General features: G+C 46.7%; 1 long non-coding RNA gene across 1 annotated transcript; it reads right to left on the bottom strand.

Moving 5' to 3' along the window:
* Positions 1–22,393: 22,393 nt before the first annotated feature.
* On the bottom strand, positions 22,394–24,178 carry LOC142564278 (uncharacterized). The gene is made up of 2 exons (XR_012824536.1): positions 24,090–24,178; positions 22,394–23,052 (listed from the first exon to the last, which is right to left on the bottom strand). It is a non-coding gene; the product is annotated as an uncharacterized LOC142564278 (long non-coding RNA).
* Between the last annotated feature and the right edge of the window lie 1,604 nt (positions 24,179–25,782).

Raw genomic sequence — 25,782 nt, 5'->3', positions numbered from 1 at the left:
CGAGCGGCAGAACACACCGTTCTTCAGCCCCCGACAGACCGACGAGCGACCCACGAGTTATTAACGACAGGTCAACAAATACTACAGGACCAACGGCTCGGAAGAACGCAATACGCTCCCCCACACAAAGCTCTCAATAAACTCCAGGCAAGGGACTGGCGCCGCCTGCAAACTAACACATACCCACACTTGTCTCGTCTACACGCAATCTACCCAGACAGTTATGCGTCCCGAACATGTCCCTGGTGTAGCAACCACACAGCGACACTCGCGCACATAACACACGAATGCACCGCCCGTCCGGGCGACGCAATTTCGCCACGAGTCACAACACACACACTCACTACGTGGTCTTGGGAGGCGAGACTCTCCGAACTGGACCTGGGAAGCCAACTGGCGACCCTCGACCAGGCCCGGCGAGCCGCGATCGCCAGTGGAGCCCTGTCAGAGGGAACCACCCAGGAATAAACCGCGCAACGGTTTCTGCAATAATAAAGTTTCTCCTCCTCCTCCTCCTCCCCAGGTGGTATAAATTTGCGGCGTGCCTCATAATCAGAAAGTGGCTTTGGCACTTAAAACCCCATAATTTTTTTAATCGATGAATAACAGCTTCCATTTTTCTGTCTAGTGACAATGAAAATTTGGATTCAATCAACGGATCAATATGATATAAATCTGAGCTCTTAGAATTCTGGTCAAACCGCGCACTTCTACACATTTTGAAAGACGTTGCCTTTATAATGTAGCGCAATTCATTCTTTGATATTAGGAGCAGAACCACATCATCTTTGAGGTGTGCTTATCGTGCTGCTTCATTGCCTGTTGTGTTGCCAGGAATGTTACAATGATGAAAAATAATAACGTACAGCGCGAAGGACAAGGATAAGGTTACAATGTTACAAGGGCAAGGTTACAATGCCCTGGTATTCACTGGATACTATTTCATGTTTCGCTTTGCTTGCCTTTGTGAGGTCTTTAAGTGTTTCGTATATTATACAATCACTGATTGTTTTTGCTTTTGTGCTGCAGAATGATGTTGTAGCCGCCTGTCAATTGCCGAAAATTACCCATTGTTGCGCATCTCTTGCTGACAATATAAATTTTATTGCACATAGGATTGCGAACAGTTCAGCCGTTGTGCACGAAGTCGCACAAGATAACTTAAATGATTTTTGTTTGTTGAGAGGCGGTAAAATGAATGCCGAAATTGAATAGGTTGCTGTACTGGAGCCAACTGGTAGACGTGTCTGTATCCTGAATAGCGAATATATATATATATATATATATATATATATATATATATATATATATATATATATATATATATATATATATATATATGGTAAAGTGCTAGTTGTTGAGTAGCTTGAAGAGACATCGTTTTCTGAATATCCCGTCTATTGACAATTCGATTTTTGGAAGTGTAAGCAGCCATAGAGGATATTCTACGTCTAAGTTCCAAAATCAATTTGTTGGCAATATATGAAGATTTTTTCGAATTTCTTTATGAACATAACTTCTATCTCGTTTCATTATGTCTAGAGCCAATGGGCAGCTTTTATGCTGTGTTTGAAGACGGCAATAATATCGGTATGTTTCTGTAGTTCGCATAACTGGAAATGGTGATTGGCGAGCGTCAGCTATTACAAGACAGCTAAAAGTCGCTCCTGGAACTCCTAGACACATGCGTGGTCCTCTAGCTAAAAGTCTTTGAAGTGGCTTTTCTGACGTGTGGGAAAGTCCGTGTAAGATGGGCGCGGAATACGCAATTTTTCGTAGTATTAATGCATTGTAAACAGTCAGCATGGACGATACTGATCCACCGCATGATGTGCCTGCAAGTCTGCGAAGTACAGTCACTATCGCATTGACCTTGTTTTCGAGTGTTTAATGTGGGGTGCCCAGTATAGCTGCCTATCAAGTATTATGCCAAGAAATCGATGCTGTTTGACTATCATTAGAGGGTGTACTTCCAGATTAAGAGTGAAATTTTTTAACTGCCTCCGAGTGAAGGAAAATACAGCTGTGTTTGCATGTGATATAACAATTCCTCTCTCTCTCAAAAATTGGTTAATGATATTTATGCCGTTTTGCAATGTCATCTGAAGTAGTTGAGCATTAGACCCAGGTCTTGAAGCTTGCTGCTGCTGCCGCGCTTCCTCAGGCCGGCGTTTTGACAGCGAGTGTCCGCGGTCATCGAGCACGGTGTGTCCACGTTTGCCTGTGCCCCAGGGAGGAGCAGCCTACTATAGAGACACGTACTTCGGGCCGGCATCTCGTGCTTTCTCTTCATTAAGATCTCCTCCCATCTATTGCTTCTCTTCTTGCGCTATTTGCACTTCTCTTCCTTTCTGCTCTTTTGCTTCTCTTTTTTATATGCTGGACAAATCAAGAAACAATTAATCAAGTCGCTTGTGATGATCCTCGTACGAACATCGCTAAAACTATCAAGAAGACGTGAGCCGACTTCCTCCTCTGATGCACTTTTCCGCTGGAAATTACGACAGGGATAATACTTGTTTGTTTTCTATCCTGATAATAAAGTCAACGGGCATGAAGAATATAAGCAAAGACACACATGTAAGTTCGTGAACAAAGTGTGTTTGCCCAGTATTACGATACTAGGAACCTGTGCCTCAGGGATGAGTCCGATAAAATTATTTGATGTGTAATTCCTGTCTTTCGGCACAAGGTAAGGCTGGTGGGTAATAAATGGAATAAGGTGAATGCTGAAAAAGATCAAGATTGCTCGCGTACGAGGAACGCTGATTATTTTGAGTACTCCTCCACTTTCGAGTACATCACCGCATTGTAGAGAACGCTAATACGCGACGTACGAGCGTATGCACAAAGCTGCATTAGGCAGATGGTAAAAGCCTTAAAGTCTTCTGGCAAACATCGACTCGCCGGCTGAATATTAATGCAATTAGAGCCCCTTTCTTTGATTGCGAGGCTGAGCGGCGCTGCCGACTGAGCTCTGCATGTTCCTTAGAGTTCAAAAGCAGATAAATATTTTACGGGTGCTCAGCGTGCGTACGTTCGGCCACTGTGTAGGCACGCAGAGGCTCGTACAGTTGCTGCGAAGCGTCGGCGTTATTACTGCACGTACACTTTACTGAAGTCTTCAAGACTGCACATTTAATTTTTCTTCTTGCTTTTTCATTTCCTCGCGGACACGACGTGCACGACCGGAACATTCTTACGGTGTATGAGAGCTACGCTGTCGCGCTTATGCACACTGCGGCAAAAGGTCCAGCGTGCCGTAAAAGCGGCCGCGATTGAAACTCAGTCGGCTCTCGCCTTATATTTGGCGTCGTGGTGCCGGCCGCAAAAGCGCCGTGCTGGTGCACGTTGTGCTGGTCCGAGGGATAGGGCTTGAGTCTGCAGACGTGCACACTGAGAGGCCGCAGGTTGGGCAGCCAAGGGAGAAATCTCGTAGGTTGTCAGTCAGTTGGTGCAACACGCGACAAAGGCCAATGTAACGGGGCATCAGCTTTTGGCAGAGACCCACGCGTTATGATCAGCGTCCGACAAGGATACGTGACCGAGGGTCAAAGTAGGCATCTCGGTGGAGGCGATTGTAGAGCCATTTTGAATATTATGAGATGCCAGAAGACGATCATGCCCGGTGCAGCGCTCTGTGTCGGTGCGGGAATTTGCGTCACGAGCGTATTGGAGCAGTTCAATGCAGCGCAGAGATACACACACACACACGGTGACATTCAGAGATATACGTAGTGAGCATGTTGAACGTATAATGTCGAGGCGCTCGATGAATCCGTTGTTTCCAGCTGGTGATGAGTGGAGCAGGACCGGAAGCAATCGTCAACGACCTTGGCTAAAAAGCAGTGGCCATGCTCTGTCAGGAGCAGGCGAGGAGTCCTGTGATGGAGGATAACGTAGCGAGTAAGGAAACCGGCGACGTCAGTGGTGCAGCTCATGGTCAGCGCAACGGCGAGACGCGAGTCACGTAATCAGTGGCGATGGCAGTGCGTCGGTTGCGTAAGGTTGATTTCAGCAAAGGTCGGAGAAGGTACAGCTCCATGAGGAAAAGGGGGTCGGCGGGAATGGTGATAGGCTACTGGAGGCCGGATTTTGAAGAAACGGCAAGAACGCCCAAATGCAGTGAAGAAGGCTTTCAAAGGCGGACGGAGGAGCAATAACGCCGTCAAGATAGCAGAGACATATGAACTGTTTTAGCCTTCGCAGGAGAGAATCGATTATGCGTTCGAACAGACCGCTTTCGCAGTCAGATAGTTGAGCTAGAATCACTCAGATACACCCAAGTCTCACTGAATATCCGCTGCCTCCAGCATACTTATTCCTACTGTAACAGAAAATGTAAAGAGCACTCACAGGCAATATGAGGACATAGACGATGTTCTAACCTTGCCGCGTGCTTTCGCGTGATCTAAAAAGTCACGGCACATTAAGGTGTCAAGACAACGTTTACCGCGCAAAATATGTCATCCCAATTGTGCTCGCGAGTCAGGCAGAAAATAGTTGCGCACAGCGAAGGCGGTTGCCTTCGCACGAGCGAGCGCACGAGCACGAGCGCTTCGTGCGCCACCCCACTGCGATGCGCCATGAGGCTGCTGCGAGTCGTATGTCGGTGGCAGGTGCATATTGAAAAAAGGCAGGCCGCGCATGATAATTCTCCCCATCAAACTCGGCCCGCTACCGATCGGTTGCAGACTGGCGTTCACAGACACGCGTGTTTTATAGATTGACCGCAAATTGACAGGGAAATTATAAAGGTGTTTCACATTAAATAGGTGGGTAACGCCTGTATCAGGCAGCCATGCATCTTATTGACCGTAAAAAAGATGCGCGTGCCTGTGTAGCACAGGCACGTACTCAGGATCTTTTTTTCGGGGGGGGGGGGGGTGCACACAAGGTAACTTTTCTGTGCAAAGGGGGGGGGGGGTATATCTTCACTAGTACAAATGTGAATAATGCCCACCGTTCAGCACAAAGAAGCATAAACCCGCCAGAGAGAAATGAAATAAGGTGTATCTCACGGTACGCCTGTGAGATACAGCTCTCTTTTACTTGGCAAACAAGGAACCAGATCACGTGGACTCGCCCAGGAAAGAGGCGCAGGAAGAACACTGCCAAGAACAAGTAAACAAGCAAAAGTGTAAAGATTTCTAGTTGCGTTTTTCTGAATTAGCTATGAAAGAATTGTGGATAAATATATATTTGCAGAATAATCACAGTTCTTTTGGATCCATCGTTTACTGCTATACAATGTGCCAAAACCCCTCGTATTGTTATTTGGGAAGTTGCGTAACGATGCGTGGCCGCCAAGTCCCGTACAACCTTGTAGAGTGCAGGACACTTCAGTTCTAGACGTACTACGTGCACCGCGGAAGGTTTGAAAAACACCCACATAAACACAGCAGATAAATGTCTACGCCAGGCGATTAGACTGATAACTGTAGAAGCATCATTCAAAACACACGAACTCATTCTCCTCTTCCGGCGGCGTTTTCTCTACTTGCTTTTTGAAATAAATAAATTATTCACATATGTTTTCACAAACAACGGTTAACTGTGTTAATTTTCGCTTTTCCTTCCTGTTTGGCTGTTGCCTCGGCTCTCTCCGTTAGTAGATCGCTTAATTTCTCAACTCCTTGCGACTCTTGCTTCCAGTTGCCAATTTTACACCAAAAGTGCTGTACAATTAGGCAAAAGCCAGACGAGGTAACGGGTCATTCATATTGCTTATGGGTTTAACGGTTATTGCAGGGTTTCATGATCGACGCTGTTTCGCATGATATTATTTTCCACCTTATCTAACCTATATCACGGGTATATGGTTCCGAGGATCTGCCAGCATTGCGGCGAGTCGTCACTCGATGATGATGATGATGCTGCTGATGATGATGATGTGTAGTGTTTTATGGCGCAAGGGCCAGGTTTGGCCAAAGAGCGCCATGACAAGTGGTAGTGTTAATGATGTATTACGGAAGATGTGACTTGGCTGTAAAGTGGCCTAAAAATAGTCGCTGTAAAGTGCGTAAAATCTACGTGCTATAAAATTATGGCGATGATTACTGACGAATACTATGAACATTAAAATCAATCGTAGGAGAATGATGCAAGATAGAAAAATATAGGATGGTAAAATTACTTGGAGCACTGCTGCCTTGCCAGAGCCCTTGAAGCACAAGGGCCTAGAGGCATGTGCTGTATGAAAGAGCTATCACAGCGGCATCCTCTGAAGAGAGGACCCGCTACGAACATGTGGGGCTAACAACATGCAAGACAACATCTTTCAGAAAACTTAGGACTGTGTTGGTTTTAAATAAAGGTTCTGGGCCGAGTAGCATTACGGGATGTAGGGGGATGTGCTGCCGGTATGCTAGGGAAAAATGTTTCCTTCTCTCAGATTCGGCTGCCCGACACTCCAGGAGGACATGGAGGACGGTCAGCCTCTCCCCGCATCTACCGCAGGTTCGAGGCTCGTTTCCCGTGAGTAAAAAGTTATTGAAAAGAATTTGCGCCAAAAGAACAACACACACCAGAAAGACGACGACACCACGGGCGCTACTTCAACTGTTTAATGAGGGTGGAAGCACTCGACATATATAGCCCTCCAAAACACCGCGCATGCGTACAAGGCAACATGGAGTACAAAGTTTTATCAAAGTAGGCGTGATAGAAACTTCAGCTCAGCCTCGTAAAGAAAAACCGATGTATCACTAACACTGTTAGGACCCGCTTTCTTGATGTAGAAGGCTTCCACTGTTTCACGCGATCTCTGATGTTTGCCTCTACCCAAAATCCTCGCTTCACGGAACCATGGAACACAATCGGTGCAAGTCCTGCAGTGATCCACAAGTCGCTCACCTTCATTATTTTTTATATACTTTTTGCATGCTCCCTAAGCCGGTCGTTGACACAGCGCCCCGTCTGTCCAATGTAGGATTTCACGCAGGACAGAGGAATTTCATATACGACGTTTGTGGCGCACTTTACGAAACGCTGGCCATGCTTCTTCTGACAGCCAGGCATTTGGCTTTCGCAAGTTATGCGACGGCTTAGCTGGGCAAGCTTTTGGGGAGCGGAGAACACCACCGGTACATTATACCGGTTTGCCACTTTTTTCAGGCTGTGCGTGACTTTGTGGATGTATGGTACCACTACAGGCCACTCTTTTTTCTTCGGCTCTACCCTGCTTACCCCAGCCTTCACCTTCTTCAAAAGCGTTTCTGCCACAGTGACCAAGACCGACTCAGGGAAGCCAGCTGCAACGAGCCTGCCCAATTGGTTGTCAAAACTTCCTTGCATCTGATGCACACACGACTTCCGGAGCGATGACTCCAGGCAGAGGTTAGCGATGCCTCTTTTTACTACCTTTGAGTGGGCCGAATTGTACCGCATATTGTAAGGCATATGCATAGGCTCTTGCATAGCCCCATACTTTGCAATATCCTTTTATCATCCATTGATCGCTCTCTACACGATCGTTTTAACCATTTTATTAATGACAAAGTCCTTAAAGTGTTTGGTTACATGGACGACTTTTTAGTGGTTTTAAACAAGCAGTGCTCCGTTTCGAAAGAGGCTACAGTGAGCAGTGTTTTAGATGATTTTAGAAACCTGGGGAAAGGGCTATGTTTTACTTATGAGCTACCGGATAATGGTTTGCTTCAGTTTTTGGATTTACAGTTAAAGTTTTCAGATGGGCACATTTGTTGGGCTTACTCCCCTCGTGCGCAAAAAGGGCTCCTGCCGTACAATTCGGCCCACTCAAAGGTAGTAAAAAGAGGCATCGCTAACCTCTGCCTGGAGTCATCGCTCTGGAAGTCGTGTGTGCATGAGATGCAAGGAAGTTTTGACAACCAATTGGGCAGGCTCGTTGCAGCTGGCTTCCCTGAGTCGGTCTTGGTCACTGTGGCAGAAACGCTTTTGAAGAAGGTGAAGGCTGGGGTAAGCAGGGTAGAGCCGAAGAAAAAAGAGTGGCCTGTAGTGGTACCATACATCCATAAAGTCACGCACAGCCTGAAAAAAGTGGCAAACCGGTATAATGTACCGGTGGTGTTCTCCGCTCCCCAAAAGCTTGCCCAGCTAAGCCGTCGCATAACTTGCGAAAGCCAAATGCCTGGCTGTCAGAAGAAGCATGGCCAGCGTTTCGTAAAGAGTGCCACAAACGTCGTATATGAAATTCCTCTGTCCTGCGGGAAATCCTACATTGGACAGACGGGGCGCTGTGTCAACGACCGGCTTAGGGAGCATGCAAAAAGTATATAAAAAATAATGAAGGTGAGCGACTTGTGGATCACTGCAGGACTTGCACCGATTGTGTTCCACGGTTCCGCGAAGCGAGGATTTTGGGTAGAGGCAAACATCAGATATCGCGTGAAACATTGGAAGCCTTCAACATCAAGAAAGCGGGTCCTAACTGTGTTAGTGATACATCGGTTTTTCTTTACGAGGCTGAGCTGAAGTTTCTATCACGCCTACTTTGATAAAACTTTGTACTCCATGTTGCTTTGTACGCATGCGCGGTGTTCTGGAGGGCTATATATGTCGAGTGGTTCCACCCTCATTAAACAGTCGAAGTAGCGCCCGTGGTGTCGTCGTCTTTCTGATGTGTGTTGTTTTTTTGGCGCAAATTCTTTTCAATATGCATGATCACCAATCAGCCCAGCAGTTAACTCTTCTAAAGTAAAAAGTTATGTGTGCCAAAAGTTTGTCCAATTCTTAGACGACAGAATAGGACATCTGTCCGGCGGGATTTCGTTACAGGAGGCCAGAAACCTAATTGTGGCTTTATTACATGCAGTTTATTATTTATTTCTTCGTCCCACATGCGTTGCCAGTGGTTTCGTAGTTTCCTTCTTAACAAAGGCTTCAGTTCTGTGACAGGGACCGAAGCAGTAGGGTTAACTGCATGCAATGAAATTGATGTGGCCATCTGGTCGGCTAGAACGTTTCCCTCGATGCCCCTATGTCCAGGCACCCAGCATATAATCACATGTTGGTTAGATATGTATGCTTTACGTAGTGCAGAGTAGAGTTCAATAAATACTGGATTTTTGTGATTGCAGAGAGACATCAAGGCCTTCACAACACTGAGGGAGTCCGTATATTTAACTGATTTCTGGAGTTGTGATTTATTTATATGCTTTACGGCCGACAGCAGTGCGTTGGCCTCAGCCGTAAAGATACTAGTTTCCCGATGCAGTACGTCGGATTCCGAGAAGGATGGACCGACGCCTGCATAGGACACCCCGTCGTGTGACTTTGATGCGTCTGTGTAGAACTCCGTGCAGGAGTATTTGTGCTGGAGTTCCCGGAAATGCATTTGGATTTCAATCTCTGAAGCATGCTTTGTGACTTCCACGAAAGATATATCGTATTGTATGAGCTGTCACTCCCGAGGAGGTAGCAGCTTGGCTGGATGCATTAGGCAAAGCTCGAGGAGTGGAACGTGCATTTCTTCACTAAGCTCCCTCACACGCAGCGAGAAAGGCTGTCTTACGGAGGGACGATTGCGAAAGAGTGTAGCATATGTCATGTCATTAATGGTATTAAAACAGGGATGTTGAGGATTTGAGTGGACTTTCAGAAAAAAGTTTGGCTGATGTATGTTCTCTGCAGATGAAGTGACCACTCATTTGATTCTACATATAAACTTTGTATGGGACTCGTTCTGAAAGCGCCAGTGGCCAGTCGAATTCCTAGATGGTGGACTGGGTCTAGCATCATTAGTGCACTCGGGGCGGCAGAGTGATAAATCCCGGCGCCATAGTCTAGTCGTGATCGAATGAGGCTTTTATAGAGAGTCATTAAGCACTTCCTGTCACTACCCCATGTAGTCTGGGATAGAAGTTTAACTATGTTCATTGTTTTCAGGCATTTTTCTTTAAGATGTTTAATGTGGGGGACGAAAGTGAGTCTGTAGTCAAGTATGACACCTAGAAATTTGTGTTCTTTGTTTACAGGTATCTGTTGTCCACGCAGTTCTATGCAAGGATCTGGGATAAGTCCTCTCTTTCTTGTAAAAAGAACACAAGAGCTTTGGTTAGGATTGATCTTAAATCCATTCCTGTCTGCCCACATTGATACTTCGTTGAGGCCATGCTGTACTTGTCTCTCGCAGACTGCGAGGTTACAAGATTTGAAAGCTATTTGAATGTTGTCCACGTAGACAGAGTAAAAGATTGGTGGTGGTAATGAAGCACGAAGCGTGTTCATCTTCACGATAAAGAGCGTGCAGCTGAGCACGCCTCCTTGGGGTACACCCGTTTCTTGCGTAAAAGGACGTGAGAGTGCATTGCCGACTTTTACCCGGAAGGTACGATTTGACAGATAGCTTTCTATTATATTAAGCATATTACCGTGGATGCCCATTTCTGACCGGTCTCTTAAGATTCCGTAACGCCACGTTGTCTCATACGCCTTTTCCATATCGAGAAATATCGATAGGAAGAACTGTTTATGTATAAATGCGTCCCGGATATTCCCTTCAACACGTACGAGATGATCGGTTGTGGAGCGCCCTTCTCGGAAGCCGCACTGATAAGGATCAAGCATTTTGCTCTGTTCAAGGAAATGAATGAGTCGCCGATTTATCATTTTTTCAAACACCTGACAAATGCAACTTGTGAGGGCTATCGGGCGGTAACTTGCCACTGAGGAAGGGTCTTTGCCTAGTTTCAAAATAGGGACCACAATGGCTTCCTTCCACACAGTTGGAAGGTACCCTGCATCCCAGAGGGTGTTTAAAAGTGTTAGTAGTGTAAGTTGCGTATCATTGTGTAAGTTTTTGAGCATTTCATACATGATTCTATCAGATGCTGGTGCGGAGCTTTTGCATGCGCTCAGGGCAGCTCTCAATTCGGCAATACTAAAAGGACGGTCGTAAGGCTCATTCTCTCGACATTTTCTTGTTAATGGCTTACGTTCTTCTACTTGTTTATATTTCAGGAAGGATTGCGAATAATGATTTGAGCTTGATACACTCTCAAACTGCTCCCCAAGCCAGTCGGCCTGATCTTGCAGTGTATCGCCCTGTGTATTTACTAGAGGGAGTGAATATGTTTGCCGCCCTCTAATCCTATTAACCCTGTTCCAGGCTTTGGCCTCCTCTCTAAACGAGTTAATATTCGATAAAAACTTATGCCAACTTTCTCTTCTGGCCTGTCGGCGGGTGCTCCTACCTTGGGATATTACTTTTTTAAAGTTCACAAGATTTTCTGCAGTGGGCGAAGCACGTAGCAACCCCCACGCTTTGTTCTGATTCCTACGTGCGAGTCTGCATTCATCGTTCCACCACGGGACATGCCGTTTGCATGCCGAGACATTTACTTCACGTATGCATTTAGATGCGGCATCTATTGTGACGGCTCTAAAATACTGCACAGCAGCATCGATTTCTAACGAGGACATGTCATCCCATGATATACTAGTTAAGATTCGGAATTTCTCCCAGTCTGCTGTGTCAGTCTTCCACCTAGGAGCCTGTGGTGGATATTCGTTTTGTTTAATGAGTGTCCTTAATAGTATGGGGAAGTGGTCGCTTCCGTAACGATTGTTGGTAACTTCCCATTCGAGTTCAGGCAGTATGGACGGGGAAACTATGCTCAGATCAATTGAAGAAAAGGTATTGTTTGCAAGACAGTAATATGTAGGTTTCTTCTTATTCAGAAGGCACGCACCAGAAGAAAAAAGGAACTGTTCAATGAGACGACCTCGCGCGTCGATACGAGAGTCTCCCCACAGGCTGCTGTGTGCATTGAAATCGCCAAGAACAACATCAGGTTCTGGCAATTGATCTATAAAGGATTGGAATTCATGTTTCGTTAATTTGTAATTTGGAGGTATGTAAAGAGAGCTAATGGTGATGAGTTTGTTTAGGAGAACCGCACGAACCGCCACTGCTTCAAGGGGCGTTCGTAGCTGTAAAGGTTGACACGCTATGCTTTTATGAATAAAAATGGCAACACCGCCTGATGATACAACAGCATCATCGCGATCTTTGCGAAACGTGACATACGGTCGGAGAAAGTTTGTGTGTTGTTGTTTTAAGTGTGTTTCCTGTAGACACAGCACTTTTGGATTGTGTTTTTGGAGAAGCTCTTGCACGTCATCAAGGTTCCTAAGAAGACCTCTGACGTTCCATTGAATTATTGGTGTACCCATATTGGAAGTAAATAGGTGCTGTGTATACGGAAACAGAAGTATTAATTACAGAGATTTCAGGGCTTAGGTTCCAGAGCTCTTGCGAGGCCCTGCAACCGGGGTTCTGCCTTTTTTGGAGCGTTCGAGGGAGCCTCGCCACTCCTTAGGCGCTTGGAGCGCCGTGCGGATAGGTGTTGTGTCCATTGCCTCTTGTGAGGCGCCGGACACGCGCTCTTGAGAGCGAGAAGTTTTTCGAGAGAGCCTCACCTAGGAAAGCGAGACCCCTGCGCCCACCAGCCCGGAGGTGGATGGGGCTCCCTGGGGGATTTGGCTGCGCCGGCTGTTGCCAGCGCTGGAAGGGACCTGGGAGGTTGAGGCAGCGTCGGCTGCGCCCACCTTCGGGGTCGATGGTCCCGAAGGTGGGCGGATCCCCTCTCCTCGGATACCCTCTTCTGGGGATCCCCTCTCCTCGGTTGACGGAGCAGCGCTAGCTGCAACCGCCGTGGGGGCAGATGGAGGGACTGCAGACTCACTGTTTGTCGGTCGGATAGCCGCCGGAGGCCGTTGTGGCGCTGCCCCCTGACGCGTCACTTCGGCAAAGCTTTTCTTTGGCAGGTATGCTACCCGCCTTCGTGCCTCTTTGAACGATATATTCTCTTTTACTTTTATGGTTACAATTTCTTTTTCCTTCTTCCAGGAGGGGCACGACCGCGAGTACGCGGCGTGATCCACGTCACAGTTTACACAGTGGAGAGCGTTATTACAAGCTTCAGTGGCGTGTTCGAGGGCACTGCATTTTGCACATGTTTGGCGGCCCCGGCAGCTCTGTGAACTGTGGCCGAAACGCTGGCATTTGAAGCAACTTAGGGGATTTGGCACATATGGTCTGACACGGAGCTTGATGTACCCCGCCTCTACAGACTCGTGCAGAATACTTGAACCAAATGTGAGTATTAGGTGCTTCGTTTGAATTTCTTTTCCATCCCTTCTCATCTTAATTCTTCTCACATTGACAACATTCTGATCACTGAAGCCCTCCAGGAGCTCAGCCTCTGTCAGCTGGAGCAAATCGTCATCCGAGACAACGCCGCGGGTGGTGTTGAGAGTGCGGTGTGGGGTTACTGTCAGTGGAACGTCTGCAAATGATACTAGACTGGGCAACTTTTCGTACTGTTTCTGATCATGGAGCTCTAACAGGAGATCACCACTTGCCAGCCTTGATATCGTGTAGCCTGGGCCAAGGGCATCAGTTAAGAACTTGGAAACTAGAAAAGGGGAAATGTTTCGTACTTGTTTATCGAATTTTTCTGAGTGGATCACATGGTAACGTGGGAAGTTTGGTCTTTGACGTCCAAGAAACTGGAAAACTTCATCGGTGCGCCCTCTTTTGTGAGGGCGATCAGGAAGCGGGAGGGAAGGAGCTAGCCATACAGGAATTGAATTTTCGGCAATAACGCCAGCCACCCGCCATGGAGCCCTACAAGGGGACGCTACAGGGACTGTATGTACAGGTCCTGTAAACGCCAGCTGTACGTCATCACTATAACCAAATATGAAATAACCTAGGTTGGCTATTCACACAAGGTTAACCCTTGCTGCCTGGGAAAATTGGGAGTAAAAAGAAGCCAGGAGAAGACAGGAAAGATGGAAAGTGAGAGAAAGACGAAGGCTGGAGAGAGAGAGAGAGAGGAAAAGGCAACTACCGATTTCCCCCGGGTGGGTAAGTCCGGGGGTGCCGTCTACGTGAAGCAGAGGCCAAAGAGGTGTGTTGCATCCGCCGGGGGGCCTTAAAGGTCCGAACACTCGGAATCGGCTCAACCCCTAGGATCCCCTTTTCCCCGGACACGGCTAAGCCGCGCACGGCTACACGCGGGAGGGTCCAACCCTCGTGTGCTCGGGTACGTGGTGTCCCAACACACCAGAGGCCTGCTTACGCAGACGCCCCTGCGGGGGGTCGTCACTCGAAAAGATAATGTAGCAAAAGGAAAAGTTAAACGCAACTGGCGCTGTCTCCGGCCGTGTAGCTCGCTTCACAAGCATACATACCAGCTGAGTACGAACCTAATCCCTTTCCTTGTCCCTGGATCAGTCTAAGCAACGAAGGTTGAACTAACGAAGCAAGAATGATGCGCGTGACCGCAATAGGTGGTGACAACTGAACGCATCTCGAGTTCAACGCTAGGGCACCGAATAGATGAGAAAACTGGCCTTCACACTGCAGGAGATGCCAGCAACTACCGCCATCTAAAAGGAGTGAAAAAGGCAACAAAATGTTGAGCGCCGAATAGTTGTCAAGTCTCAAGATTGATTTGGAGGCGTTTTAGGAATGTGTGTAAGATGCGGTCGTATGGGCAGGGGTGCAGGCTCCACCGGGCCCCCCATTGGCTACGAGCCTGGTGTACCACATGCCGCGGAATTGGGTGCTAGGTAATACAGATGTAAGCTCAGGTAAAGAACCTCGAGAGATTGGGGGCAATACTTGTGTTTTTCTCGTTTTCTTTAGGGCAGGGAAGGTGCATAAAAGCTATTTCCACGTATTTGCCAGTCTTACCATGCAGCATACGATTCTAGAAGCGACGACGACGATGACAAGAAAACGGCAGCACAGCTTTTCGGGTTTCATTCTTATATTCCTTCGGTTTTGGTTCTGAAAACGTAGGCTAGCTTTCGAATGTAGTGAAATATAGGACGCCGTCTGGGTTTTAGCCCAGGACAGGCGTCTGGGGCTCGTCGAGGCACCTGGAGCCGGCATACTGGTCGCAAGGCCTTAGCACTCCTCAGCCGCATGCACCTGTAGCTGCATCAGGTATACCTTCGCCATCAGCCAGTTGCGAATAAAACTGATTTTTGCTTGGAAATGTTTACGACAAGCTACGCAACATGCTCGCAGTAACCTTGTTCAAAAGCTATTGTACGTACAATCAACAATTTTGTATGTTGAAGCAGCCACGATCGATTGTAGTGCGAGTGTGCAGGGACAGTGAGTCAACCTTTTTCTTAGTTATCAGATAAGTAATTTCACATAGAAGAGAAGAAGCCGTTCATTCCATTGGCTTCACGTTCTCTGCGTAATTATCGCATGTACATAAGGATAATTACTTTCATTGCTGGAATAACATATGTAGGTTATTTCGCTAGAATTTCAACTTTTTCCGAAATTTCCAAAGTGTGAGAAAAAAACGGGAAAAACAGTTTTTTCCCTCCCACTCAAGGTTTACGGAAATGTATTCCTGTAGGAAAGGCCAGCCGTAGTGTATTCGCATAGTTTTCCTAATTCTTTGTTTTGTGCTGTTTTCACTATCAGGTATCGCTTGTAATTTTTGTTATTTGTTTAAATGTTCGTGCGTTCATTGAAGATAGGTATCATTCGAGAGCAGGCGTTGGCGCTGTCGGTGCCCTCATTTTACTGCGTGTTTAGTGCGCAACGCACGGTAAGAATGAGTGTCAGCTTTCAGTTCTTCTGTATAAGATCCTACTCACAAGTCACGGCCACGTCTAGCAATGTCTCATTCATGCTACGGTCCTGTCAAGCCATTACTGTCGCACTCTATAGAAAAACGTGAGCTGGTCAAGAGGACACAGTTGACCATTTATGTAAATGAGAAAGGCAAACTAGTTATAGGGCCTCAGCAACAATACAGCGTCTAGACAATGCCGTTTCGTGTGTGTGGGGGAGAGTGCGTGTGCTGCTGCTGGAAGCGTATGCGCGCCGGATGGCACGCGAGTGTGAAAGTTCACGTTAAAGTGCACAAAGTGCGTAAAGTACAAATTCACAAGAGGGCTCTTGCATTTCTCCAGCCTTCCGAGTTAGTTACAACACGGACAAATACGTTATTTTTTACCGTGTATGTAGAGAAACAAGTATAATTATACAGCGCGCAATCATAAATCAAGCCATATGGTCGAGAAAGTTCGCTTATGTCGAGGGCACATTGGAGCAGCGGGAGAATATGCGCTTGAGTGGTTCTAAATGTTCTTTTTTCCCGTGATCTTCTCCTAGCGTAATTAAGTTATCTTTCCTTCGCCTAGCATTACTTACGCAACCCGGAATCGACAAGCTGCGAAAGTAGCAAGCTGTGGCAACAATGTTGTTGAGTCGGCGAAATTTATGTTGGTGCGTGGTGTTGGTTTTTCCCGAGAGTCGCAACCCATTCTAGCGGCATGTTGTCCTGGCCAAGCGAATACTGCTGATTTATGACTCCCTAAATGAAGCCACTCTAACACGGCACTCGGCCCAGTGCTCCTTAAGGGCAAAGCATTATCTTCTTTAGGTTTGCGTTACAGTAGATTGCTAGAATGACGTCCGCGAAAAAAAAAAGAAAGAACGAAAAACGTCTCATCCCTTCAAAACACTCTGCTGCCGAATTATGAAGGGGCATCAAAATGCATATATAATCGAAGTTAAATGTTCCGCAATAATGAGTAACAAAATAATAAAAAAATTGCCAAAATTTCAGTAGGTTTACCCACACATTTAAAAAAATGCATTTACGATAACTACAGCCTTCACTTGTCGCATTTATTCGGTCGTTCCATGCATTGGCATCGACGTCCAAGTTTTTAAGAAGTCTCACTGAAATTGATGCGATGTCGGCGATCTGCAGCTTGACCACATTTATTCGCCGCCCTGTTAAGCGTCCAATTGCCATGCCATATACCAAGCGCAGCATGACTGACCGCCAAAGGCGGCATGGCCCATGGGTATGCTTCCGCTTTGGACAAATTGCAGCGCAATGTTGCGAGATGTAATAGAGAGTTTCAGAGCAGGGGACGCAAACCGCCGGCTCTATAAAAGAATCTGAAGCGAGCACAAAGGAGCACTGATATCAGTGCTCAGCAACTTCAGCAACTCCGTCCTAGACCCTCGAGGGTCTAGGACGGAGTTGCTATGGCTTCCCCCCCCTCTCTCCCCCGCGTTTGGGTGTAGCCTGCTTCTACTATAAGTTCTCTAATGTGCAACAGTTAGCTACTTACCTGAATATTGCGAGACTTAAGAAGTGTGACATCGTTATCGCTGCACAATGCTAGTTTCTCAGGCTACGGCTCAGGTCTGATTACTGGGCAGGCTGATATTTTCTTCGGGTGGCTCATATTTTCACGGGGCAGGCACGGTGAGAATACAGCAATAACATGCCCGTCAATACTATGCAGACACCTTGCGCTCACGCTTTCCAGAGTTGACAGTATGTCGCCGGAACACACCGCCTGGTCAGTGGTGGACGCAAAATGGGAGCGACCCAAAAAACGGTCGCTGTAATCGATTGAACTTCCGATCGCGAATTATGCGGTGAGAGTGCCCAATATGAGAAAATTTCAAAATACGCATGGCCTCCATATATGCCACAAGTATTTTCCTTAGACTGACGAATTAAAAAAAAAAACATCTCTCGTGGCAAAAAGCACTGGACTGCTCGAAAATGCGGTCTTTATATTGAAAGACGGAAGACGACCGGGACAGGCAGCGCTTGCACACCCGTTTATTCCACAGGCAATGCCAGGCTCCAGCACGAAGAAGAACAGGGATGATGATGGCTATATACAAATGAGAACGATGAAGTGCGTTAATTGTGCTTAAATGTAATTATATGATAAATCCAAAAGAATATTTGACTAATTAACAAAATTTTACTGAATGAGTTCTTAACCAGTTAATTTACGGAACATATTGCAATACCACTGCCCGATAATGGGTGCGCATACCACTGCTATGCAAGGGGTATGGATGAAGCCTTAAATGTGTTTGCATGTGCGCCGCAGTTCTCTGTGCCGTTCATCTCTCTTCACTTCCCTCGACAAACATTGCCTTCATTCGGGTGGCATCGCTGCGTAGACGTCTCACAGTGTGCGTCCTCGCATGAACCGATGTTTGCACGTCTGCGCAGTTTCAGAATGGTGCAGTGCACAACAAACATTGCAAGAGATAGCACGTTCCAGAGGATCACAATAGAGACAGCTGCGCGCATCGCATGAAGTTGTATAGCATTAAATTAAACGTTTAACGTTCAAGCGTGTGTTTGCATGTGCACATTTCTTCCATTATTGTTTTTATGCTCATATGAATCCTATATTCGTAGCAGGTTTTGGAAGAAAGTAAGTAGAGCAAGTCGCAGCGCGAAACCAGAGTTTCGTGCCATTTTAATTTTTGGTGCAGTCACGCATGATTTCTGTGTGAGCGCGCCGGCATTGCGAGTTCACGATACTGTGGACTCGCTTAAACAGAGGCGCATGTTTATACAGGCAATGCCAATACGGTCCGCTTTGTTCCAGTAAATTCGCTTTGTTTAATCCATTGCCTGCTGCTCACATGTTCTGTACAGTTGCGCTAAAACATTGCGCGCTTGGTATTTACTCAGATTATTGCAGCCAGGCGTTTCTATGAACAAACATGGAGCATAAAGCGACAGTATACTGTCACAACCAGGCCAGTGACCTTGTGATGTAAAGCGATGAAAACCATTGTTACCCAAGTCTACTTTTGAGCTATGGAAGAACATGCAAACGCACGTGAAACCTGCCTTTATTGTGGTATGCCCCATTCGCCACCGAATACCTCTCCCAATCAATGCCTCGAGAAAGATGACTTTCCTCACGGCAGTAGTACACCGCAGTGCTGTTCGACAAAGCAGTGCCACTTCAGCATAACTGCAGCATTAAGTAGCACGGCTTGTTTATTTCTGTCTCAGAAAGCACGAACTCTCGTTCCAGATTATTAATATATTTCTGTGACGATTAGCATTAATTGAAGTGTGCTCAGTTCTCAGTATGCACGTCTGTATCTACGCTCGTTCACCCAATCACTCAAGTTCTTTACTAGCTTGAGTCGCTAGCTATGTTGGGTAATTGGGCATATGACCTTGATATGTGTACATTCATGTCCGATTCTCGAGAATGGATGTGCCTAGCTGACGCAAGGGGTATGCGACCTTAAATATATTAAAGGGCTAACACCCCGTTCACAACAGACAACTCCACGTCAAACGCAGTCCCTTCATGGAGAGCCATTGTAATAATGTTTCAGCCAGGTTACTCTAGGGATATACTATGGAGTTTCAAGTGTAGTGCAATGATTAAAACAAGACATGCTGCGTCGTGGTATCATATCGCACTATCATTGGCAGCGTGATTGCCGCTTCGTGTGTCTGCCGCGGCAATACGGTGTGCCGCTGCATTGCCTTAATGATGGTCGCATTAACGTAGACGTTCATCGTGAGATAAGCTCTACCGGAATTTCCTGTTTTAAGAACCAGCAGCCAGCCATGTTATACGGTTGGTTACAAATTCCACCGCCACGGATACGCTGCTCGCACGGGCGCGTGACAAGTTTAGACCTGCTTCATTTACTTAAGTGCATCTTCCCCTCTTTTTCCCGGTATTAAGTGCTTTCTTGCAAAGCTGTACTCAGAATTTCATATGCTCGAACAAAGGAAATGTATAGTTGTTTGTACATGGACGATACGTCGAAAACGTGGCCAAGAATGCGCCCGCTTAAGATATGCGTGAATATTATTTTTGGTATTCTTTATGCGCTATTCCTATTAGTTATGTTATTGACCAAATGCTAAATCTTTATGATGCTCCCCTATTGCGTAATATGCCATCAGGAGCCTTTAAGGGTAAAATAAATTATGATGATGTTGATGATGATGATGTCTGACGGCATAATCAAAAACAAAACGACCAATAAATTTATTGGTGGCAAATTGAAGTCCAGAGGCAGTGAGAGACCTCATTTTGCATTACTCCAGTGTAATTTTGGCTATGGCGGAATCGTCAACATGCATCTATAGGTTTGTACACGATCATTGTTACTTTACGTCCCCACATAAATTCTGCCGCCGTGGTCGCAAGGGAACCCACGACCTTGTGTCAGTAGCATATCGCCATGTCCTTGCAAATTTAATGACGGACTACGCGTAAACAATAATCCCCGTATACCCCCTTTCACAGTTACGCTGCATTGGGTATGCGGGTGCAGCTTAGCTTTCCGATCCCACAACATGCACTTATACGTGAAAGGGAAACATTGTCATCCACATGAATTGTTGCATGGAGCTGCAAAGACCACCCGTACGGGTTTCTCAGCAACCCGTATGAGTTTCCTTTGCAGCTTCGTGCTGGAATTCTGGTGGATGATAATTTTCCCCTTTCATGTACCTTCGTCTGCCTTGCAGGCTTCCGCTGAACTGATTTTCCATAGACTTTTATTGATACAAGAAAAATAGAACTAAGAGTATGGCCAATTGTACTAAGGTAAAATATTCTCAATAAAACTACATGTCTCCGAGTACAAAGCCATATGAAACCGATAGGCTCAACTTATGTAGTGATCACCACAAGAGAAAAATCCTGGAAGGTCTAGACACTCTGATGAGTAAAAAATAAGTTGTCAGCTTGCGCTCTTCAACCTGTGTAATTCCTTAGGGGTTCTTCTGTTACTCGGCTTGCCACGCACGCACGCACACACACACACACACACACACACACACACACACACACACACACACACACACACACACACACACACACACACACACACACACACACACACACACACACACACACACACACACACACACACACACACACACACACACACACACACGCGCGCGCGCAATATGCTGCCAAAAAGCTTATTTAATTAACGTGCCTAGAGGACAAAAAAATTTTTTTTCGAAGTGCACAAGCTGAATATTTATTTAGTAGTTTAATCCACAAGAATTAGTATTCGATAAATCTAAAAAAGCTCTTTTTTCTTGTCTAATGAATTTGATAACTTAATTAAAGCAAGTTAAAGATTTCTTGTACTAAACGTTTGCCAGGGGAATCATGAGTCTCAGTTCCCTAGTGGGACTACATACACTGGCGGAGCGGCGTCTTCGCGGATAGTATTCTCAAACGAACACAAACAGACACATTTAAAATTTTATGGCATCGTTATAGTTTACTACCACAGAAACGGGGGCCCAGCGGCTTGCCAAGCGAAGGCGACTCACGATAAATGCGAGGTCATAAATCGCTGGGAAGCAGAACACGTCCACCATGGCACGAGGATGGGGCAATACCTCGGGCAACATTCTCGTTCTTTGAAATTTCATGTTAAGTCATGGCCTGTTTCTTCCTGCGAAATTATTAATCTCAAGAGCGATATGACTCTTCCCTCGCCATCGCATGTTCTCTAAAGCTGCGCGTTGCTGCAAGCTTCCTGCGCACGTCGAAGTTCAGGGTTCGACAAATACATACTTAGGTAATCCACTTCGTGGCCAGCGACGCAGCATAACGCAGAGGGACTGCAGCAAACGATGTGTTGCACAATTTCAATGCGAATAATTTTGACGCTAATGCAGTTGTATTGCGGGACAAGCTTCTCCTTCACTACAGCTTGACTTTCGTTTATTCTATTTGCTTCGTGGCCGAGACAGCAGCAACAAGTTTTTTTTCGTTTGTTTGTTTCTCTCGCACTGTACAGCAGAATGTGAAGCACGCATTTTCATCGAGCTCTGTTTTCCGTACCATAACTTCAGGATTACACCATTTGCCTGTCAAAATACGCCGGTGTTGCAGAATTGATACGTAACTCTGCTGAAAAAAGAAAAAGCACTCAAGTCGAGCGAATCTGCTCATTTCTCATTCAATTACTTTTGCTGGCACACCGCAGCAGTTCTGTGCTCACGGGAGATAAAACTGCACGTTAAAAAAGATGGCACCGTTATTTCTCGCAAGAACTTTTTTTTTCTTCTGTGCACTAGAGTCTCAAAAAAAAAAAAAAAGCTTGCTGCTAACGGTTTAAGTAGGCATATTTAGTGAATGCATGCAGCTTAAAACAGGTGCACTAAATCGTCCATTGTACAACACCTGCCGTCGTTCGTACCGCATTAGTGTGCGCACCTCTTACGCAGTGGTCAAAACTAAGTAGGCTATAGGCAATCTGTACAGCGACAGTAAAACCAATGCATGGGTTATCTAGCACTGAAGAGGAGACGAAAGAAAGGAGAGAAATAAATTCTGTAGTTACATGTGCTTAAATGACGATCTGTTCATGAGGCACGCCACACTGTGAGACTCTGCATTAATTTTGGCCACATGCGATTCTCCCACGGGCACACAATGCACGGTACACTGACACAGTATTGGTATACGAGCATTTTATTTTACATTCTAGCCCCATCGCAATGTGGCTGCAGCAAGTCTCGAACTCGCGACCCCGTGCCCAACGCCATGCGCTGGGCTACCGCGACGAGTAAAAGACAGGAGGAAGGAGCCCAAGCGCAAGTGTTACTTGCAACTGCTTTATTCTCTGAGCGAAACGCAATAAACTGTAAAAGGTAATCAATAACTCGAAATGAACTTTAGAAATTAGAAGCGCCAAGATTAATCAAGGCCATGTATATGCTTATCCTCCCTTCGTATAGGTGAAAGGTCGCAGCTTCACATTTAGTAATTTTTCTAGGAAACTCTGCGACCAAGACGGCCTATCCTCGCACCGAGCGTTTTAAAGTGGTTAGAGCAGCGAAACATCGATTCAATGATAACGCTACGTACGAAGAACCTGCCTCGCTTCGCTGCTATCATGCAGGAGCTACAGCGTCGGCAGCAAGGAGCGCGTAAAGGTATAGAACCATCCCGAAGGGCATGCCGAAACCACGCACGGAAATGGACCTCTCCCAAGTGTAACATGACGACTCATGGTGGCTACAGGCATGATAATGAAATGATCTGTGCGATGAGCGATAGCGCACTTGACATAAGTAGGACAAATATTACTATGACAGCAACTGCATGGTTCGGGCCATCGGTGCCGCTGCCGCTCTGCTGTCACGATGTCGACGGCGACCGCGCAGCTGGAGGGCGAGCTCGCCAGGGAGACACGCAGCGCGCGTGGCTGCAGAAACTGGGCGACGTCGCCTCGAGGTCCCGGCACTGAAAGCGATAACAATGTTTACCGTTGCTGCCGAGCTCCTCGGATGATGTTCTAACGATACGCGGGAGCGATATGTTGGCACGACGCAACAAGCGAGGCAACTACTGAGGCACAGCGCAAACAGTGTCCTGGCAGCTACGAGTACTAAGTACCAGAGTTTCGTGTACTAATTTTACTATACAATGAAGAGAAAGCCACGAAGGCAAAGCGCTCACAAGGGACAGCGCTTCTGAAATCAATCCCATGTTTTCATCCACGTTAGCTTAAGCTGGGGAAGAAAAAAAACATAAAACACCTTATTAGCGACAGTTAAATAAGATAAAACACACCATTGAATGTAAAAGTTTACTGGTTTTGCGGCTTTTCCCTGCAGTGTCTGTGCAAACGCGAAACCGTCGCACGTGAAGCGGCGTCGATTCAGCGTTTGTTCCGAGCAAACAAAAGCACTGTCAAACGCTGGCGGACTACTTGGCACCCCAGCAGATGTGCAGCAGCCACGCACACGTAGCTTTCCGTTCATTGCCACAGAAAGTTGTCCGTGAGCATAGGAAACTTCATGGCTGAAACAGCTTTCCACGATACTATTCTCTGTCACTGATGTCACGCTCTCCACAAGCGTCGCACTCACTCTGAGGCACGTACTCCGGTATGTTTCTTGCGCATGGTTTCTTCTAATTTGGTTATGCAACTTACAGAACACAAAAAAGAACCTATGCACCTGCGACTAGCTCCCTTCGAAGTTTGTTTCATACCTTCATTTGTGCAAGCATACGGCTCGTTTACATATCGCAAACATTTCATAGCCAAACGCATTTTGGTATAGGCAATTATGACAACATATTACCACATTGGGACAGCATGTTCGCTGTAACTATCCTACCTAGTTTCTAAGAGACCTCGAAAGCGCCCAGAAACGACCTTTCTCCAAACTGAGAAACACACTAAAATGAGTGCGATACTTTTAGTGAATATGTCTGCGGAGCAATGTTTGTATAGGACCTAATATTAACGAAGACGAAATGAATGCAAAGCTTACTTTATCCTCTCCGCTGCGTCATAGTAACGCCCCGAAGCGACCGAAGGCGGTAAAGCAACGGTGACTGGGGCGCCTCAACAGCCGCCGTTTCTCCGTTTCCTCTAAGAAATGAAAAAGATGCTCAGGCCGCTTTAAAGGGCTGCTGACATAAAATTTTCAACTCTACAGTTATACAACGCTAAGAAGTTGATAGCTTGGTCTCGGTATGTCCCTGAAATTTCATGGTTCTCATTAACATCACAGGTGCTTGCAAGGTCACTGTTTCTTGTAACATAACGACTTCTTTTAACATCCGTTGTCCCGTCACCTTCGTCATTCTGCCGTCGTCACATTGTTGTCGTCGCGCCATCGTCGACTTGGTCGTCGTTATTTCATTGTCACAGTGCCGCCATTTTTCTGCGCCGTCGTTACCATCGCGCTGTCGTCATTCCGTTGTCATGCTGATTTCGACATGTTGCCGTTCGTCCCACCATCGGCGTATTCTTGCCATAGACTGAGCAGCCCCGAATCAATAACGGCGCCAAGCAACCTTGTTGTCTGCAAGCTTCCTTGAGGCTACTACTCTCAGTGACAAGAACACACCTGGTATACAGCCTCTGCTAAAGCGTCTGAACAGGCCTAGTGCAATATATTGTTACGTCCAAGCGCGTCAAAGGGACGCGGGGATCAAGAAGAGAGGGGAAGAGGAGAACGAAGACTGTGCAGCGGCCATTCCTGTTCTTCGTAGCCTGCCGTTCCTGCCCTCGCACGCCTAAATAAACCCCTTTTCCCCGTGCTTGTAACAAATTGGTGGACGGTGCGGGGTAAACCTCGTAATCACGGAGCCTACGCTGCTACAACTTCGCCGAAGCCGTCGACTTGCCAGACTTCCGCCACCCTCACCTGCCATGCCTGAATACGCCTGCCAGATTCCCGAAGGATCTGACGCGGCTTCAAGGCCAGCACCTGGTGTTCCGTGGCAATACTACCGGGTGCCACTCACTTTCGGAGGAAAAGCCGGAGAAGATGTCGACGAGTGGCTCACGAACTGCCGAAGGGTGAGCCGGTCTAACGGTTGGAACTCGACCGCACAGTTGTCCAATGTTGTGTTTTCCCTTACCGACACAGCGCTCGTCTGGTATGAGAATCACGAAGACACGCTCACTTCGTGGGAGCTTTTCGTCGAGGAGCTCAGAGCGTGTTTTGGGGACTCTAGCGCAAAAAAGAAACGCGCTGAACAGACGCTTTCGCAAAGAGCTCAGATTCCCGGCGAGACCTGTACGACTTATATCGAAGAAGTGCTGAAATTGTGTAAAATAGTCAACTCTCAGATGTCTGAAGATGACAAAGTGGGACATTTGTTGAAAGGAATAGCCGAAGACGTCTACAATTTCTTGATCGGCAAGGAAAGCTTGGACTCCGTGTCTGACGTCATTCGCCACTGCAGGACCTTTGAGACGTTGAAGATGCGACGGATAATACCGAAGTTTGGTCGCCTGGCTAATGTCACAACGGTGGCGAGTGTAGACCCGAGCTCGTGTGTTGACCTTCCATCCACTATACGGCAGATTGTTCGCGAAGAGTTGCTCCATCAGGAAGAGATGTACCGTTGCACACCCGGCATCACTGGCGCGTACTCACCACACGAGATGAGAAACACGGCCGTTTCGACCGCATGGCAACCCACGGTTCACTCAGCGACCATGGAGTATAG

The sequence above is a fragment of the Dermacentor variabilis genome, chromosome 11 (assembly GCF_050947875.1).
Source record: "Dermacentor variabilis isolate Ectoservices chromosome 11, ASM5094787v1, whole genome shotgun sequence".
NCBI lineage: Eukaryota > Metazoa > Arthropoda > Arachnida > Ixodida > Ixodidae > Dermacentor > Dermacentor variabilis.
This window is presented reverse-complemented; position numbering and strand designations above follow the sequence as displayed.